Raw genomic sequence first — 20,218 nt, forward strand, 5'->3', positions numbered from 1 at the left:
TTGAAGAAAAAATGACCTCCACTGTGTTTCTGTATTGCTCCTTGGAATGAAAGGTGCAAAAAAAAAAAAAAAAAAAAAAAAATGGGATGTAGGGAGTGCCATATGGACCATTTATTGTAAGACCTAAAGAATACCGAGAAGTCCATCTCAGAGTCTCACACAAGCCTGCTGTTATTTGACACATCTTTCCTACTCAGAGATCAGCCGAAACCATTGTTTGCACGCTACAAAAGTGCCGTAAGAGGGTGGTTTTTTTGGTTGCTGCATGCAAATACAAGAAGCTGCCCAATGCTGAGTCAAAACTTTCATCTATCAAGGTCAGTATTATCAGCACTGTCTGGCAGTGATATCTGTCAGAATCCCAAAAACTGAAACAAACTCATGTATAAGGACAGCAGTTTATTAAGAATTGAGGATCTTCTCTGGTCATGCCAGAACTGAGGTTTGCCTCCTGCATGACCCTTCACTCTCTTTCTGTTAGAATAAAGAACATTAACCTTATCCTGGAAACCTCCTGCCCAACTATTAAGGGTCGTGAAGCACCCTGAGTTTCTTTGCTTTAACCTCATCAGCACAGCCCAAAACTCAACAAGCCTTGGGTTCTCTCAGATTTTAATCTCATCAACACATTTCCAACAACATTGTCTGCGCCTGGGAATGGAATTTTGAATTGTCCCAGGAAGGTTGCCCCTCTTATCATTACCAGAGGGTCAGTTTTTCCTATATCTGGAGTCCCCAAATCCATATCAATTTACATTTGGAAGTCAGTCTGATGTTGTTCTCTGTGAGAAGTGCTGGCCATTTCTCTTGCTCTCTCCTCAGACCACTTCACTTCCAGAATGGTAATTATCGCCCTCCCAATTCCCTAACCTATCCCTGCTTTTGCTCAACCCTTTATTTATTAAGCCTCTTAATTCTGTGTGTATATTTTTATTATTTTAATCCATTAACAACATTTTTGAGACGATCTCTGAGGGGACAGATCTCTCTATTCACAGGTGGGGATCTCCTGCCTACCTCTCATATTGCTGGTCTGTATCCAGCTAATTCCAGCTAATTAAAGGAACAGACCAGATCAATTAGGGTAACAGCAGGGACCGGGCCAGTGTTCAGCTAGTTAGAGACCCTTTCCTTTTGTGTCACCTCTTATCTGTCCTTAGACCAATAATCTCAGGTCTAATTTCCTCCTCCTCCTTGAAAATCTCTCTCCCTCCTTCCCTAGCTAGCAAGGTCTCTCGCCTTTCCTATCTGAAATGCGCTTCCCTAATAAACATTTAACTTTATCTTGAATCAGCAAGTCTACCATTTCTCTGCATAACTAGCAGTCTGTCAACATTGCTCTCAATAGTTTCGAGCCTTTTGAGAACCATCTTCCATCGCTGTGTCTGGTTATGGCCACCACTGGGGACAACTTGATCTCTACTTTGACAAGACAGGGATCCTATGAAAAGTTCATTCCGAAATAGCATAGCGCATCTCATCCGTCACTGCTGGGTATCAGTCTTTATTAGAGCCTCACAATGTCTCAGCCTCCCTTTTCTTCCCCCTCCTCCCCGCTTTGGTATATTGTCTTGATTCCAAATGTCATCTCTGTTCATTGCTGTTAATGTTTCTTTATGAATGGCTTTAATTTTAAGTACATGTGTGGCTTTCTTCATGGGAGTTCTGGGCATCTTTCTGGCCATGGCAATTTAAGGTATTCAGTATTTTATTAGCTAAGAAAACAATGCTAACTCAGCAGCCAAAGTTGTAGGAAGATTGGAAGAAGATGAAGCTGGGCTGGTTGGGGTAGGGACAGACATTATGGTAGCCTATGTCCACATTGTCTACACTTTGGGAAGGCCATGCGCCTCCCTCAAAGGTCAATCTACAAATATTGGAAGACATTTACAATTTGGGGAAGGGGCAGCTCATGGAGAATTTGGGGATTCTAAGCAACCTCTCAGAAGATAGTTATTTTATATAGCTCACCCCACTAGTGCTGCCTCCAGATCCCGTTGCCCATCCCCACTCGGACAGCAGGAAGATATAGATAGATAGATAGATAGATAGATAGATAGATAGATAGATAGATAGATAGATAGATAGATAGATAGAGAGAGAGAGAGAGAGAGAGAGAGAGAGAGAGAGAGAGAGAGAGAGAGAGAGAGAGAGAGAGAGAGAGAGAGAGAGAGAGAGATTTAAATGCTCTCTTGTGTACTTATTGGAAGTTCTTACTGAAAGTGAATAAGCATAGCTGCTCCCAGTCTATGAATTTACCATAAAGTTTCCAGCTATTTCTAGAACTACTGTTTTTCACTTTGGGGGTAGGTCTAGGAATTGGCAGGAATGCTATGCTGTGGTTTTACCATAAAGTTCCAGTGATTCCTAGAGTTTTGCCATTTTTGCTAAGAACTTCCGGTAAGGGCGTGTGGCTGCGTTCTGTTTTTAAATCCCATAATGATGAGCCTTCTCTCTCCCCAGCCCCTGCCTCCATTCTGCAGTCAGTTGCCAGGCACACCTTTTCCTAGAGGCCCAGCCTGGCAACCTTACACCCCAACCTGAGAATAAAATCCCAGATGTGTCCCTCAGGCCTTTGTGAAAGTGTCACTGAGAAAACAGGAATCAGTCCTAACATGAAGGAGTTTGCTGGCGGTCCTCAGTGCAGAGGTCTCATTGAATACAGGATCTGGAAATCATATGCATATATCATAAATATAACAGATAAATAATAAATATTATTGATGAAGCTGGGTTCAAACAGAAGTATAGATTTTATGTCCTAATTTTTTAACTTAAGAAGAGAAGAAGAAGAGTTTGGATTTATATCCCCCCTTTCTCTCCTGCAGGAGACACAAAGGGGCTTACAATCTCCTTGCCCTTCCCCCCTCACAACAAACACCCTGTGGGGCTGAGAGAGCTCTGAGAAGCTGTGACTAGCCCAAAGTCACCCAGCTGGCGTGTGTGGCAGTGAACAGGCTAATCTGAATTCCCCAGATAATCCTCCACAGCTCAGGCGGCAGAGCTGGGAATCAAACCCGGTTCCTCCAGATTAGATACATGAGCTCTTAACCTCCTACGCCACTGCTGCTCCTTGGTGGACGGCGTTTGACTTGGCGGACGGCATTTGATGACCATGTTGCATACTGAGTGGGTAGTAGACTCAAGCTTCAGACTCACTACTTTATTATTATTTTCCTGTATGAATTTACAATAAATCTTGCTGCAAAACTCAGGTTTTTTTTCTTTTAATTTCACATGTTTTTGTTCTGGTAAATTTTCCTTTAATTTTTCTCTGTTCTTTCCCCGAGCACTTTTACAGTGATTTTTTTTTCTATCCTGAGCCAGTTTCCCTTGAGAGTGCGATCATGTTGAAAGGGTCTTTATTTCTCCACCTCAACAAACACATAATAATTATCTATGTGGGCATCCTTCTTCCTCTTCATCCATTTTTTTCCTTTCCCTTGTCCTCCATTTTCAAAAGGATTTTTTTAAAAAAATCTCTGTATTGTATCCCACTAGCAATGCAACATTAAGACACAGATATAAGCCAGGTCAGTTGTATCAGCTTTTTAAATTTCATCTTGAATTAATGATGTAACATTAAGGTGAAGATACAAAGTGTCTGCAGTTAGAAGCAAGTGGAATTGATCTGGGAAGTTGTCTTTGCAAGACAAAATTGACAAGGGATTGTCACTGCTTTAATTTGCCTGAAAAAGGTGGTTCTTTATATGAGCAGGTAGACTACATTTTTTGTTCCTTCAAGTAATGATGCCAGATCCAGATTTTTTTTTCTTCCATTTTGTGCACATGCTTGGCCTTTATCCAAGCCTGTGTCTTGGCCCAACCTGACCATCAGCCATTTTTTCCTCCCCTTTCTTCTCTGTTTTCAAAAGGAATGTTTTTTTAAAAATTCTTTATCATGTTGAATGAATGATGTAACGTTGAGGCAGAGATACAAACGGGTATTGTCAATTGATCAGTTTTGTACACTTCACATAGAACTTTAACACGGAGGCAAAGATACAAACTAGCATGTTTGATTGGATTAGCTTGGTCAATTTCACATAGAACCTGAGACCTTAACGTTGAGGCAGAGATACAAGCTAGCATGGTTGATCAATATTGTCAATTTCACATAGAACTTGCTGTTTTAACATTGAGGCAGAGATACAAAGGAGCATGGTTTATTGGATCAGCTTTGTCAGTTTCATATTGGATAACAGATGTAACATTAGAGCAAAGAGTAATTTTGAAGGTGGGGTGATTGAAAAGAGCACTAAGAGTAATGACTGCATGTAACTGGAGACTCCTGCAGTAACAATCATGCAGGATTGCATATCAAATTTGGCTGGAAAATTTGATTGCTACTTTTAGAGGACAGGGCCAGTTATGTTTTTGTTCCCTTTAAGCGGCACCTGAGTTGTTTTGGCTGACATTTTGGATTGATAGTTCTCAGTAGTAGCAATGGAGGTAGGCAGACCCATCCAAGAGCCACGAACCCAGCCATGGCACCATGGCTACCCCCAGCCGCCACCCCCAAAGATGCTTCCTGGTGGCATGGGGAGGCTCAAAATGTGAAACAGCCTCCCTTCTCCTGAGAAGCCTCTATGGGACTCAATAGACTTATAGCTTTTGGGTAGCGTAAGTCTGATTTCCCCACCACTGACGTAAAGCTGCAAATGGCTGGGAGGGAGCCAACTGAAGTCGGATCCTCCCCAGACATGCCCCTTCCCACTATTTATTTTTATTTATTTATATTTTCACAAAACAATCGAACACAATACAACATATGATTTCAATTAAAACAATAAATAAATTAAAACATTAAGACATTAGCAGCAATAATCTTCTATAATTAAAATAAGTAGATGATGTCTGGCATTAACCCCCGGGAGGGGGACTGGCCGATATTCATTCAGCAGATGACATATGGAGTGATAGGAAACACAACAAAGAGGGGGCGGATTCAGCGGCCAGCCTCACCAAAGGCCCGGTGGAACAGCTCGGTTTTACAGGCCCTGCGGAACTCCCCAAGGTCCCGCAGGGCCCTAACAGCTGGAGGAAGAGTGTTCCACCAGGCAGGGGCCAGGGCCGTAAAAGCCCTGGCCGAGGTAGAGGCTAGCCGCATCATGGAGGGACAAGGGGTTTTAGTGAATTCACCTCTGCAGAGTGGAGAGGAGGTTGATTCGGTTTATATATGGGGTAAGGCGGTCTCGCAGGTATGAGGGCCCCAGGTCGTAAAGGGCCTTAAAGGCCACCCTCCCCCAAAGGGCTCAGAGCAGCTTACAACATAATAAAACAATAGTCCATTCCCTAGAATCATTATTATTAAAATCAGACAGAAATAATCTAAAACCAGAGTAAGATCCACAACAGTTTGGATGGCGATAAAATCCCACCCCCATTCCCACCCCCACCCCAAACCCACCGGGACGATGGCCCAGCTGGCCAAGTGCCTGGCGGAACAGGTCCGTTTTGCAGGCCCTGCGGAAACTCACTAAGTCCCGCAGGGCCCTGGTCTCTCTAGGGAGCCTGTTCCACCAGAGGGGGGCCAGGACCATAAAGGCCCTGGCCCTAGTGGAGGCCAGCCGGACATGTTTTGGGCCAGGAACCACTAATAGGCAGCAGCAGAGGCACTGGGATGTGGGCACTGAATCTGGTGCTATGTCCCAGCACCTGGGGAGGGAGCAGCAGCAGCTACACCCTGGCAGAATCACTCCACCGCCAGGATAAGTTCCCTGGGGAGGTCAAATCCTCTGGTGCAGCCATGTGCCGCTTCCACCAGCAGATTATCTGCCCCAGTGGGGCTCTAAGACACTTCTGAATTGCCACTTCAAACTGGAACTGTGCAGCAGCATTAGAGCATTTGACTAAAAGAAAAAGGAGGTGGGGAAAAGGTTGTTTTTCTGCATCCCGGATTAGACCCCCACCACCCTCAGGAATAATATGTTTTCAGCAGTGGTGTATGGAATAAATGCAACTGAAGATACAAGTGGGGGAGACTCACAATGATGGGGGGGGGGCGGGGAAAGGAGGTGCATGGAATGAAAGGAGGTGTATGGAACCATTTCCAAGACACAAGGTTTGACCACTGGGAAAATCTGTGGTAAGCTGTGCATGCAGAAAAAGCCCATCTCCTGCATAAATAATTCACAACGTCCTTTGTCCTGCTCATCACAATCGGGACATTTTCCTTCTATTTAAAAAGCTTGATGGCATCGCATCCTGCTGATCCTCGCTAATGGAGACTTTGGGCATGATCCAACCAAAATTTAACCATTTGAAAGGCCTGTAAACTTCAAGTACTTTCCTGGTTTTGTGCTTCCGCAGGCAGGGGCGTTTGTGATATTTCTCAGCCTTGCACAAGAATTCTGGCTGTTTCACTTTCCCGTAGACTAAAAGTGCCTCATTTTTTTAATATAATTTTTTAATTGTATAGAATATTGTTATTTGTTACATTCAATATTTTTGTTCCATCTATACATTTTTTCCTTTTTCCCCCCCCTCCCCCCCCCCCTCTTTTACATCGATTGTTTCAAGCAAGCAACAGAAGGTTCATTCTTCTTATTCTCTTGTTCCATAGTTCTTCGTTAAATCCGGCTTCTTCCATCCATTTTTCATACAATGTCCATAGCTTCATAATATCTTCTAGTTTCTCTTGCCATAGTGTATTTTTTGCCAGTCTCTCAAAAATCTCTAACTGAATTTGTTCCCAAATATATTCCAACCATTTTGAGACTGTCCATTTCTTCCAAAGAGTTTTAATACAAATCCAAAAACATAAAGACTTGAATACAAGAAGGAAAAAAATGCTTGAAATGGAGGTTGTTTCCCTGTCTCTGAATCTTGAGAAAGTATTTATTCAGGTGCCAGGATTTCACTGCTCAACTCTTCCCCCTTTCCCCCCCAACTCTTTCAAAATATACAATTACATCCCCATTAACCAGTTGCCGGAATGAAAACGCCACCCCCTTATTTGTTACATTCAATATTTTTGTTCCATCTATACATTTTTCCTTTTTCACCCCCCTCCCCCCCCTCTTTTACATCGATTGTTTCAAGCAAGCAACAGAAGGTTCATTCTTCTTATTCTCTTATTCCATAGTTCTTCGTTAAATCCGGCTTCTTCCATCCATTTTTCATACAATGTCCATAGCTTCATAATATCTTCCAGTTTCTCTTGCCATAGTGTATTTTTTGCCAGTCTCTCAAAAATCTCTAACTGAATTTGTTCCCAAATATATTCCAACCATTTTGAGACTGTCCATTTCTTGTTATCTTTCCAGCCCAATACCAGCACTGCGTGTGCTGCTCTAACCATTATTTTATACATTGGTTCCAAACTTTTGTTCACTCTTATGTCATCTATTATCCCCACAATTAATAAATCATCATTTTTTACTTTTACTAACTGTTCTACATATTTCAAAATATTCTCCCAAAACTTTTTTACCACTTTACATTCTATCCACATATGAGTATAATATGCTGCTTTTTCTCCACAGTGCCAACATTTTGGGCTTAGTCCTTTGATCATGTAGGCTAGTTGTATTGGGGTTCTATACCATTTAAGTAACACCTTTCTTTCCAATTCCACATATTTTTCAATCTTTATCTTCGTCATACTATCCATTAAAAGTGCCTCATTGAACCACCTTTTTTGTCATTTGTACTCGGTGTTTGCTTTTACCCAGTTAATTATCCTTGAAAAGTACCTCTGAGGAGATAAAACTCCATGTTGATGGGGAGGAATAGGAAGAGAAACGTTAGGATATTTAGTGACACAGCACAAAAGGAAAAAAAATGTGCAGATATACTTTTTGAACACGGGTTGAAACATTTCCTATTTCCTATCAAAATGAAGGGCAAACATTCCTTTATTTCAGTCCTGGTAAAGTGTAACTTCAGTGGGAAGATTGATAGTTTATAGTCCTCCCTGTGGGTTCTTGTTAGTAGCAATAATTGAATGACAACCCCTCATAAGGTTTTCAGGGAAACAGAAGCGTGAAGATCTTTTGCTGTTGCCTCCCTCTGTGTAGCAACCCTGGATTTCCTTGCTGGCTTCCCATTCAACTACTGACCACGGCCAAACCTGCTTAACATCCAAAGTTTTATAAGCTTGAGCTAATCTGGACTATTTAGGCTGCTAAGGGTTACTGCTATTCAGTGGCGGGGCTAACAGGGGACAGGGAGGTGCACCACGCACCAGGCGCATGGCTTTGGGTCACATGGGGGCAGAAAATCTCCCCCTCCCCCTTTGTCGACTGGCCACTCAGCTCACCCCCACCCCACCCCACCCCCCACGACGCCCCGCACACTTACTTTAACAAATGGAGTAGGCTGGAGAGGAGGCCTGCCTGTGTTCCCTTCCAATCTGCAAGCGGGGGGGCGCCGCAGGGGGGGTGGGGCGAAAAAGCCAGAGTGTGCACCGGGCACACTCTGGCCCAGCTACGCATCTGCTGCTATTCATTGCCTGTTTATGGTACCACCGCTAATGCATTTTGAGGCATTTCATGCAAATGAGGGGAAAATGCAATAGATATGCTCAGTTATCTTCTTTACGAGGCTCTTCTGTGCCACCTGATACAATCATCTAGGTGACGTGGCATGGACAACCTTTTGCGTCATTTTGAATCTGTACAATAGCAGCATTCAGCAGGGCAACTGGCCAGATACCTCCTGCTGATGCCTGCTTTGCAGTTTATTGACTTGTTTGGATTACATTTGCCCCAGGGTCCCCATGGACAGGACATGCATAATTGAAAATCAGCTCTACAGAGGGTATGAACTGCTTGTTCATCTGCGCAGCCAGTGGTATTCATCAGCTGGGGAATCTGCTCTGGTGCTCAGAACTGACTTGATCAGGGGAGGGGCTACGGAAGAGCATCTTCTTTCCACACAGAAGACTCTGGTTCGATCCCAGCATCTCCAGTTAAACCAATCAGGCAGTAGGGGAGCTCCCCTTGAGACCCTGGAGAGCAGCTGCCGGTCTGAGTAGGTAATACTGACCCAGACAGACCAGTGATCTGATTCCATATAAGGCAGCTTCGGATGAAACTAAAGTTCTCTAGCAGCCTCATACAGTTCATAATAAAAACGAACACGAACACACTCAGCTTTGGGAATTATGCCGTGAGTCAGAGTGTCACAGCTGGGACATTAGAGGGTCAGACCATGCGCCCCTCCACCCCGCACAACCCAGCAGAACCAAGACAACCAAAGAACCCACCTGATTTGTCAATTGATTCCCCCCACACCACATTACATGTTGGACTGATGGGGAAGAAAGAGAGCGCCATGGTAAAGAATTCACCATCCAGGCCCAATGAAGATGAGTCAGACAGGTAGCCCCACCCTCCTCACAGGGTGTTTGTTGTAAGGGGAGAACAGAAAGGAGTTTGGAAGCCCCTTTGAGTCTCCTTACAGGAGAGGGGACATAAGTCCAGCTCTTCTTCTTCTTCTTCTTCTTCTTCTTCTTCTTCTTCTTCTTCTTCTTCTTCTTCTTCTTCTTCTTCTTCTTCTTCTCCTTCTCCTTCTCCTTCTCCTCCTCCTCCTCCTCCTCCTCCTCCTCCTCCTCCTTCTCCTTCTCCTTCTCCTCCTCCTCCTCCTCCTCCTCCTCCTCCTCCTCCTTCTTCAAATGTGTCAAGCTAGAAGACAAAGCTATGAAGTTCCTTACTTCTCCAAACGTAGGATTGAAACCCATCTGTTTTAAAATTGTTTCTTAACTATATAAGAGTGATGACGGTTGAGACACTGACATTTTATTTTCTTGTTTAATTGCTTTTTTTTTATTCCGCCCTTCCCTGACAGCTCAGGGCGGCTTCCAACCATATAGTCTATCTAATCTAATAAATATATAAAATGACAACCTGTAAATAATAAATGCATTTAAACTAACTTACATGACGATGGTATTTGGTTACAGCCGCAATAAATATCTCAGAAACAGGAGGGGAAGGGAGGCAGGCAGACAGATGGGGCTCCACAGCTACCTCAGCCATACACTAAACGAAAAGCATATGGAGAACATGTATATGGAGAACATCCTGAATTCAATTTCACGTGCTCAAACAATTTCAAGTCAACAGTTTTAGAACTAAACACAAGCCAAACACAGCGACCACCAAGCATCCCTGATGTTGCCGAACTTTTTGAATTATGCCCCCTTTCTCAAATAATCTAAGCCATTGAGCTTTACTGTCTCTCGCGGCAAAAAGTTCCATAAGCTATTTTGCAAGATAGGAATAGGTACATTTTGAAAATTCTGTTCTTATCTATGGTAAAGTGTATCATCAGTCCCCAGCCACATATGGTTACTCCATGATTGTCCACCTTGTGAGATTTTCAGGGCAAGAAATGAATGGAGGTGGTGCCGTTGCCTGCCTTTGCATAGCAACGCAGGACTTCTCTGGAGGTCTCCCATCTCGATGATAACCTGGGCTGATCCCACTTAGCTTCTGAGATCTAACAAAATTAGGCTAGCCTAGGATCCAGGACAAGGCAAGGGTCTTTCAGAGATGGTTTGCCATTGTCCACCTCTGCACCATGACCGCCATGATGTGTTCCTCCAGTGAATTCTCCTATCGATAGCATTCAGGTAAATTGACCCCGCTTGGTTTGAGCTCAGGCTATCATGAGTCCAGTCAGGTTTGTTAAAGGTGCCTGGTCCTGTCGTGCCGTAAATCGGTTTTGCTGGGTGACACATACAAGTTCTTCTGGGATGTCAAGGTTTGCATTTGTGGGGTGGGGATGGAGATATGAGCACGTGTTCTGTTGCAGAGTGTTTGTGGCTTTCCTTCAGCAACACACCGATCTCTTCTTTTTATAAGGTTAAAAGAAACTTATCACACACTAAGATCACTGTGTTTTTTCTTAATCTGTTTTAAATAAGCCAAACGGGCTTTAAAGTTGGCTGCTGGCAAGTCTGTCCTCTACTCCAGAAATCTCTTTTCCCTTTCTTTCCCAGTGAAAAGTCAAATAACACCCCTCCTGTGGCATACACATAAATGACATATCTTTAGGGTTGCCAGCTCTGGTATGGAAGAGACCTGGAGATTTTGGAGGAGGAGCCTGAGTGGGTAAGGTTTGGGGAGGGGGAGGGACTTCAGCAGGGTATAGTACCATAGAGTCCAGCAGGGTATAGTACCATAGAGTCCAGCAGGGTATAGTACCATAGAGTCCAGCAGGGTATTGTACCATAGAGTCCAGTAGGGTATAGTATCATAGAGTCCACCCTCCAAAGCAGCCATTTTCTCCAGGTGAAAAGCTCTCTGTTGGCTGGATATCAGTTGTAATCACAGAACATTCTCAGCCACCACCTGGAAGCTGGCAAATCTACATGTCTGTCATCTGTGGGTGAATGTGTGGGTGCATGCGTGCGTGCGTGCGTGCATGCGTGTGAGAGGGAGGGAGGGACAGAGGGAGGGACAGAGGGATGGAGAGAATATGGGTGGTGTTGTGGTTAAGAGCAGGTGCACTCTAATCTGGAGGACTGGGTTTGATTCCCCACTCTGCCACTTGTGCTGTGGAGGCCTCTGAGGTGTTCTAGGTGGCTTTATTGCACTGCAGCACATGCAAGCTGGGGTATGGAGGCTGAGTCACAGTTCTTCTGAGCTCTCTCAGCCCCACCTACCTCACAGGGTGTTTGTTGTGAGGGGGGAAGAGAAAGGGTTTTGTAAGCCCCTTTGAGCCTCCTTACAGGAGATAAAGGGGAGATATAAATCCAACTCTTCTTCTTCTAATAGGAATGGCAAACCAAAAATAAAGTCTGATTTTTTACAGGTCCCTATTTGTTACAAGGAAGAGGCTAATATGATGTAATTTAGGGGTGTGAAGGTCTCCGTAAGGGAGACAAGAGTATTTCCCACCTGCTCTGCCAGACAATAAGTTTAACAGCCCAACCCTCCCTGGAGTTATTCCAGTTTAACCCCATTGATTTCAACAGGCTTAGACTGAAGGAATTCTGCAGTCGTTCACGATGAGACTTGCTTAATAATGGCTAGGCAAAGAGGCATCTACTCTGGACAGGCTGTAAGAATTATGCATTTACCGGGCCCTTAAAAATGGTGAATTTGTGGCACTGTCCGGAGGGAATTTGTGAAATATGACTTCCTTTATCCACACTTTCAAGTAATAAAGCGTGATGGTTAAACTCCAGAAAATTTCTTACTCTCATTTCCGGAAAACTACCTCAGTCGTAAAAACGGGGCGTGAATTGACAACAATTTGGCTTCCGATCCATGTTCAGCCAACTGGGCCCTTTTGATCGCTGAACCACAACGTCGCCATATCCCTCTATTAGACTCACGCATCTTCATTTTTTTAAAAAAAAAATTCATGCTGTTACAGAAATACAGCTGGAATCCCAAGTAATTACCTAGAAAGCTTTTTAAAAAATCACTATGTATAATTTATTCTAATTCCGTAATGTCATTTTAAAATTGGCCAGACATATTAAGTACTTGAGAGAGGCATTAAGCAGGTATGGTAGAATACTTCTAACCGACATTACCTACTGGCCCAGGATGTTACAGATAAATTTGAATGAATTTAGTTGGGAAGTCGGGTCATTGAAGCATATTCAAGTGAAGCTCACAGCAGCATGCTTCGAGTTTAGCTCTTTCTAAGTTCATTGAAATCAATGGACTTATAACAGCCGAGGCCCTGTTTAGGTTTTAAATAAAGAGTGGAATGTAATGCTCTGTGAATTTGGTCCAAGCTGGTCTTTGTGATAAAAAAAAAACACACTCCTCAAATGTTCATGTCACAGCAGTATAAGGTAACAAATTTTGAGGCCTTGGGAGTGGGGGGTCTTTTATGTGCACACAGCAACAACTAGACAAATATGATCCGCAGAGAATTTGCAATTATGGACAATTAGCAAATGTTATAAAAATGCAGGTTGCCTCTAGTGCCTTTTTAATAATAGGGATCATCATAGCATCATAAAAAGACTAATTTTGTTTTCTTACTATTTACAAGTAAAGTATTTTTATTTTTTATTATTTTATTTATTTCAACTTTTATACCGCCCCATCCCCGAAGGGCTCTGGGCGGTGTACAACACACAGTCACATATAAAGATAAAACGATTAAAACCTTTAAAAGCAGCGATAAAAATAAAGACTAATAAGTAAGAATTGCGTCCAGCAGCCCCATTTTTCCAAAATCCTCTCTCAAGAGGGAGGAACAGCAAGTCCCAAGATGGCAAGAGGCCCAGATGTAAAGGACCGGGGGGGGCACCATCAACGGCTGGTCCCTCCAAAGGCCCGGCGGAACAACTCCGTCTTACAGGCCTTGTGGAATTCAGTGAGGTCCCGCAGGGCCCGGACATCTGGTGGTTTCCACTGGCTGGGGCCAGTGGTGGTAATTTCAGCCCGATGGAGGCCAACCCATTATCCATTTGAGGGGCCAGGGACCACGAGTAAATTGGCCTCCGCTGAACTAAGAGGCCGTACAGGGACTTATATGGGGTGATGCGGTCCTACAGAAGATACGAGGGCCCCGAATTGGCATAAGGCATGAAGTGTCCCCCTTGCACAGGGGTGCTAAGTGGCAAAGCAGAGCACAGCGTTGTTGGGAGGATTACATTTCAGGGCTGTTCACTTGGGCTTCCTAAAGCTTTGCAGCCACTTTGGGGATGTTTGAGAAAGAGGACTAGTCTTCTCACTGCACCAATGTGGCATCTCTCCTTGGACTTTAGAGGAACAGCCTCTGGTATCCATTTCTTTTCGCCAAATTAAGATACTTGTAGATTTCAGGAGCTAGTATGGTGTGGTGGCTGAGAGCAATGGACTCTAATCTGGAGAACTGGGTTTGATTCCCCACCCCTCCACATGAGCAATGGACTCTTATCTGGTGAAGTGGATTAGTTTCCCTGTTCCAACACATGAAGCCTGCTAACCCAGTTCTCTCAGAATTCTCTCAGCCCATGTAGAGACAGGCAATGGCAAACCACTCCCAAATGTCTCTTGCCTTGAAAACTCCAAGGGGTCACTGTAAGTTGGTTGTGACTTGACAAACACAGAGGATTTCATCCTGACTTGGATGGCCCGGGCTAGTGCATTGTTGTCAAATCTCAGAATCTGGTTAGTATTTGGAAGGAAGTCCAAGGAAGTCCAGGGTTGCTACACGGAGGCAAAGAACAGCAAACTACTTCTGTTTGTTTCCTGCTTTGAAAATCATCCCAGGTTGCCATAAATCAGCTGTGACTTCATGGCACTTTCTACCACCAGTTCAATTTCAACAGCTTGGGAGAGAGGAGAGAGTCTGGGGCACAGCGGCACCCCCGAGCTTTCGTAACCCTGAATCCATTCGGCCACTAAAGAATTGGCCTTTTCCACATTAGGGCAAGAAGTGAAATCTTTCCAGAGTGATTGGAGGGGTCTGAAGCAGCAGGTGGCTTGCCGCCAGAGGACTCCAACTTTTCTGTAAAACTATATATTCATATTCTAGGGCTACAAGCAGCTTCTGGGAAGAAGAAGAAGAAGAAGAAGAAGAAGAAGAAGAAGAAGAAGAAGAAGAAGAAGAAGAAGAGGAGGAGGAGGAGGAGGAGGAGGAGGAAGAAGAAGAGGAGGAGGAGGAGGAGTTTGGATTTATATCCCCCCTTTCTCTCCTGTAGGAGACTCAAAGGGGCTTACAATCTCCTTCCCCTTCCCCCCTCACAACAAACACCCTGTGAGGTGGGTGGGGCTGGGAGAGCTCCAAAGCTGTGACTAACCCAAGGTCACCCAGCTGGCGTGTGTGGGAGTGCACAGGCTAATCTGAATTCCCCAGATAAGCCTCCACAGCTCAGGCGGCAGAGCTGGGAATCAAACCCGGTTCCTCCAGATTAGATACACGAGCTCTTAACCTCCTACGCCACTGCTGCTGGGGGAAATTCCACCACTATGCTCCATGCACATTTTAAAAAAAAGAATAAGGAGGTTAATAATCTAACCAGGAGAAAGAACCATGAATTTGCCTGACGAGGTAGTTAAAGACTAGAGCTATTCTCATAATTCAAGTCAACAAAGTCATTGCCAACGTGGCTGTAATAAGCCACTGACAGAGTTACATGCGCATCTGCGAAGCTTCTCATAACTTCGTCGACAAGAATAGGAAGTGGAGATAGATTGGACTTTGGCTCTGGAGGAAGAATGGGCACTCCTTTTAAAAACCCATTACCATAGTTTTGCTTTTTGGAAAGGATAAGGACAGATGGGCTGTGTTAGTAAAGAGCTTAATGCTATTCAGTTTTGCATTTTACTCCCTCCAGATCATGTATAGTAACACGTCGATAACTTTTCTGCCACGAGGTTCTCGTCTGAAACTTTATTGTTTTTGCAGGCCCGGCCACCGAAACAAGAACTGTAGCCTATTAAAGCTATAATCCATTAAGTGTCGGTCGATAATTCTTTTAAATTTTTCCAAGCTGCTGAAGTAAAATCCGGAGCAGTCAATTTCTCAAAGCGCCATGGGTGTTGATTACTGTGAGCAGAATTGGCCTGGGAAGATTTTGTCTGGTTTTTAAAAAGTTCAATTTAAAGAGGGCAGAAGGTGACCACATGTGATTAATCCTCACAAGCACATGGATATCTGGCCAACTCATGGATCCTTCATTCTGAGTTATTTTATTCCCTCCCCATCCACGTTGAATCCTTTCCCTAGATATACAAGACAGCAGCACAATATATATTTATGGTTTACACACATGAGGTTGCCTCATAGTGAGTCAGACCATTAAGATCAGTTATGGGCTTATCTGCACACATCTTTTAAAATGTTTTGAGGCAGGAAATGAAACATTTCCTCAGCGGAGCTGCGCGTTGTTTCATCCTCACTTTGCTAATGTTATTGATATACTGTTAAGAGTCCACTGAAACTGTTTATTGTTGTTGGGATAATCACCTCTATTATTGTACTATAGTTTTATGTACTGTATTATGTTATGATGTATCATATTATTACCCTGTTTCCCCGAATATAAGACATCCCCTGAAAATAAGACGTAGTAGAGGTTTTGCTGAAGTGCGAAATATAAGGCATCCTCCGAAAGTAAGACGTAGCAAAGCTTTTGTTTGGAAGCATGCCCGACGAACAGAACACAGAGAAATAAGACATCCCCTGAAAATAAGACATAGCGCATCTTTGGGAGCAAAAATTAATATAAGACACTGTCTTATTTTCGGGGATACACGGTACAATGTTGTTCACTGCCCTGAGCCCCTTTGGGGAGGGGGGGTATACAAATTAAAATCTAAATCCAAAAATCCAAATCCAACTGAGATTAAAAACATTTTCTAAATGTTTTAAGTGATTTAAGTGGCAGAAAGGGCCACTATCTACTCAAACTGGCCATGGCTCTTCAGGGGCTCAGATAAAATTCTTTCACATCACCTAATGCCTGGTCCTTTTTAACTGGAGAGGCTGGGGATTGAACCAGGGAATTTCTGCATGCCAAACAGTGAGTCACAACCTCTTCCAGTGAGTCTCAGCCCCTCCAATTAAAACAAAACGTGAGTGGCCTGTATTGATAATATTGCCACATTTTGCTATGATAAAATAAGAAAAATTACCTGCAGCAAATTTTCTGGGATTAATACACACATGCACATGTAACCTCTATCTGTGGGTTCTGTGGGGCAGAACTTGGAATGAGTTTGCAACAACAAAATTTAAAAACAAAATGGTTTACTTTCTTAACATATAACATATAACATCAACATTTAACATCACACTTCAAGGTCCTGTTCAGGTTGCATTTTCAAGTCCTTATATTTACAGTCTACTGATATTGCCAAGTCCAATTCTTCTTTGCCAGTGGGTTGGCTCCTGAAGACTCCAAGGGCTTGATGAACAGGATTCAACATGATGAAGGTTTCCAGGAGAACTCTCACCCATTACAACCACAAAAACCCTTAACAAGGTGCTAAGGGCTTATACAAATCCAGGTCTGAGTCTCATAGCCTTGTCTCCTTCAAACTACATGAGTTCTGCAGCCTCCTGCTGCTTTGAGTCTCCACCCCATTCTGGGTCAACCCATTCTGAGCATGGGGGTTACACACACACACACACACACACACACACACACAGAGAGAGAGAGAGAGAGAGAGAGAGAGCAAACTATACCCAAATTTGAAAATGCACACCTGACCAAGATGTCTAGGGCGCCCGCCACCACTTTTCCAAGCGCTTTCCAAGTAGTTTAGAAAGTGGGCTGAGTCAAGAGGGACAGTGCTCAGCAACTCTTTCGAATGGCTGTGCCATGTTAAATGTGGCTTCTGCCTCAAATGTTGAAGAGTTATTATGAGAATTATGCATGACTGCACTTCCCAACTTTTTGTGGTTGCCTCTGCCCTCCTGTGGCGGCCATTTTGTGGTTGCACCCATGACCCTGAGTCAGGATTCCAAACGTGCCAACGGGATCAAAAAGCTGGGGACCTCTGATCTAAATTGTCACCTTGAAATCACGATAAACATTAGTAGGCTTTACACATTTTCCCATTCTGTTCGTAGAAGGTATTATTGCCGGTGGTTTGTATTAAAATAATAAAATAATAAAAATAAAAATAAAAAATAAAAATAAAAAATAATAACATCCTGCATGTGAGCTTCCAATGGCACCTGGTGGGCCACTGCAGAGAGCTGGACTATATGGACTCTGGTCTGATCCAGCTGGCTTGTTCTTATGTTCTTATGTTCTTAAAGCTGGGGGAAAGCATCAAGTGTTCCTAGAATTAACAGTGTTCTCTGTATTTGTTAATGAAAAAAAATCTAAAGTCTGTCAGTCTATGGCCCCTTCCACACACGCAAAATAATGCGTTTTCAAACCACTTTCACAACTGTTTGCAAGTGGATTTTGCTATTCCACGCAGCTTCAAAGAGCACTGGAAGCAGTTTGAAAGTGCATTATTCTGCATGTGCGGCATGAGCCTATATTTAGTGCATTTTTATACTGCTTGTTGCTGGATAATGTACTTGTCTGTCCTTTAGAGGAAATGGCTGTTCTCTGAGGTAACTAAAGACCTCTGTTTTCAGAGTCTGACCTTATTCTTGGATAAATGATCCTTGACTAATTGGTTTCAGTAAGAAGGAAAGAAGCAGAGTTTTTGTATTTATACCCCACCTTTCTCTCCTGTCAGGAGACTCAAGATGGTTTACAAACTCCTTTCCATTCCTCTCCCCACAAGAGACAGCTTATGAAGCAGGTAGGGCTGAGAGAGTTCCAAAGAACTGTGACTAGTCCAAGGTCACCCAGCTGGAATGTAGGAATGGGGAAACAAATCTGGTTCACCAAATAAGAATCAGCTGCTTGTTTGGAGAAGTGGGGAATCAAACCTGGTTCTCCAGATTGCTCTTAACTACTACACCATGCTGGCTCTCCAGTGGAGTCAACTCAAAATAGTGGAGTCAACTCAAAATAGAAGTCTGGTGGCACCTTCAAGAGTAAGTACAGTTATTCCAGCATGAACTTTCATGAGACAGTTTCCAGGTTTTTTAAAAAAAATTGATGTCTTTGAAGACACAAATACATCATATGAGAATCAGACGCTAAAAAGGCAGCCAGCAGCGATGCCTGCAGAGCAAACATTCCTTGGCATGGGGGGGGGTGGGGGGCGGTGGGGGCTGGGGGGGGGGGGGGGGGGGTGGGGGGGGGGGTGGGGGGGGGGGGGGGGGGGGGGGGGGGGTGGGGGGGGCGGGGTTGGGGGGGGGGGGGGGTGGGGGGGGGGGGGGGTGGGGGGGGGGGGGGGGGGGGGGAGGGGGGTGCGGGGGGGGGGGGGTGGGGGGGGGGGGTGGGGGGGGTGGGGGGGGTGGGGGGTGGGGGGGTTGGGGGGGGGGGGGGGTGGGGGGGGGGGGGGGTGGGGGGGGGGGGGGGTGGGGGGGGGGGGGGGTGGGGGGGGGGGGGGGTGGGGGGGGGGGGGGGTGGGGGGGGGGGGGGGTGGGGGGGGGGGGGGGTGGGGGGGGGGGGGGGTGGGGGGGGGGGGGGGTGGGGGGGGGGGGGGGTGGGGGGGGGGGGGGGTGGGGGGGGGGGGGGGTGGGGGGGGGGGGGGGTGGGGGGGGGGGGGGGTGGGGGGGGGGGGGGGTGGGGGGGGGGGGGGGTGGGGGGGGGGGGGGGTGGGGGGGGGGGGGGGTGGGGGGGGGGGGGGGTGGGGGGGGGGGGGGGTGGGGGGGGGGGGGGGTGGGGGGGGGGGGGGGTGGGGGGGGGGGGGGGTGGGGGGGGGGGGGGGTGGGGGGGGGGGGGGGTGGGGGGGGGGGGGGGTGGGGGGGGGGGGGGGTGGGGGGGGGGGGGGGTGGGGGGGGGGGGGGGTGGGGGGGGGGGGGGGTGGGGGGGGGGGGGGGTGGGGGGGGGGGGGGGTGGGGGGGGGGGGGGGTGGGGGGGGGGGGGGGTGGGGGGGGGGGGGGGTGGGGGGGGGGGGGGGTGGGGGGGGGGGGGGGTGGGGGGGGGGGGGGGTGGGGGGGGGGGGGGGTGGGGGGGGGGGGGGGTGGGGGGGGGGGGGGGTGGGGGGGGGGGGGGGTGGGGGGGGGGGGGGGTGGGGGGGGGGGGGGGTGGGGGGGGGGGGGGGTGGGGGGGGGGGGGGGTGGGGGGGGGGGGGGGTGGGGGGGGGGGGGGGTGGGGGGGGGGGGGGGTGGGGGGGGGGGGGGGTGGGGGGGGGGGGGGGTGGGGGGGGGGGGGGGTGGGGGGGGGGGGGGGTGGGGGGGGGGGGGGGTGGGGGGGGGGGGGGGTGGGGGGGGGGGGGGGTGGGGGGGGGGGGGGGTGGGGGGGGGGGGGGGTGGGGGGGGGGGGGGGTGGGGGGGGGGGGGGGTGGGGGGGGGGGGGGGTGGGGGGGGGGGGGGGTGGGGGGGGGGGGGGGTGGGGGGGGGGGGGGGTGGGGGGGGGGGGGGGTGGGGGGGGGGGGGGGTGGGGGGGGGGGGGGGTGGGGGGGGGGGGGGGTGGGGGGGGGGGGGGGTGGGGGGGGGGGGGGGTGGGGGGGGGGGGGGGTGGGGGGGGGGGGGGGTGGGGGGGGGGGGGGGTGGGGGGGGGGGGGGGTGGGGGGGGGGGGGGGTGGGGGGGGGGGGGGGTGGGGGGGGGGGGGGGTGGGGGGGGGGGGGGGTGGGGGGGGGGGGGGGTGGGGGGGGGGGGGGGTGGGGGGGGGGGGGGGTGGGGGGGGGGGGGGGTGGGGGGGGGGGGGGGTGGGGGGGGGGGGGGGTGGGGGGGGGGGGGGGTGGGGGGGGGGGGGGGTGGGGGGGGGGGGGGGTGGGGGGGGGGGGGGGTGGG

Source organism: Sphaerodactylus townsendi, linkage group LG02 (genome assembly GCF_021028975.2).
Source record: "Sphaerodactylus townsendi isolate TG3544 linkage group LG02, MPM_Stown_v2.3, whole genome shotgun sequence".
NCBI classification, from domain to species: domain Eukaryota; kingdom Metazoa; phylum Chordata; class Lepidosauria; order Squamata; family Sphaerodactylidae; genus Sphaerodactylus; species Sphaerodactylus townsendi.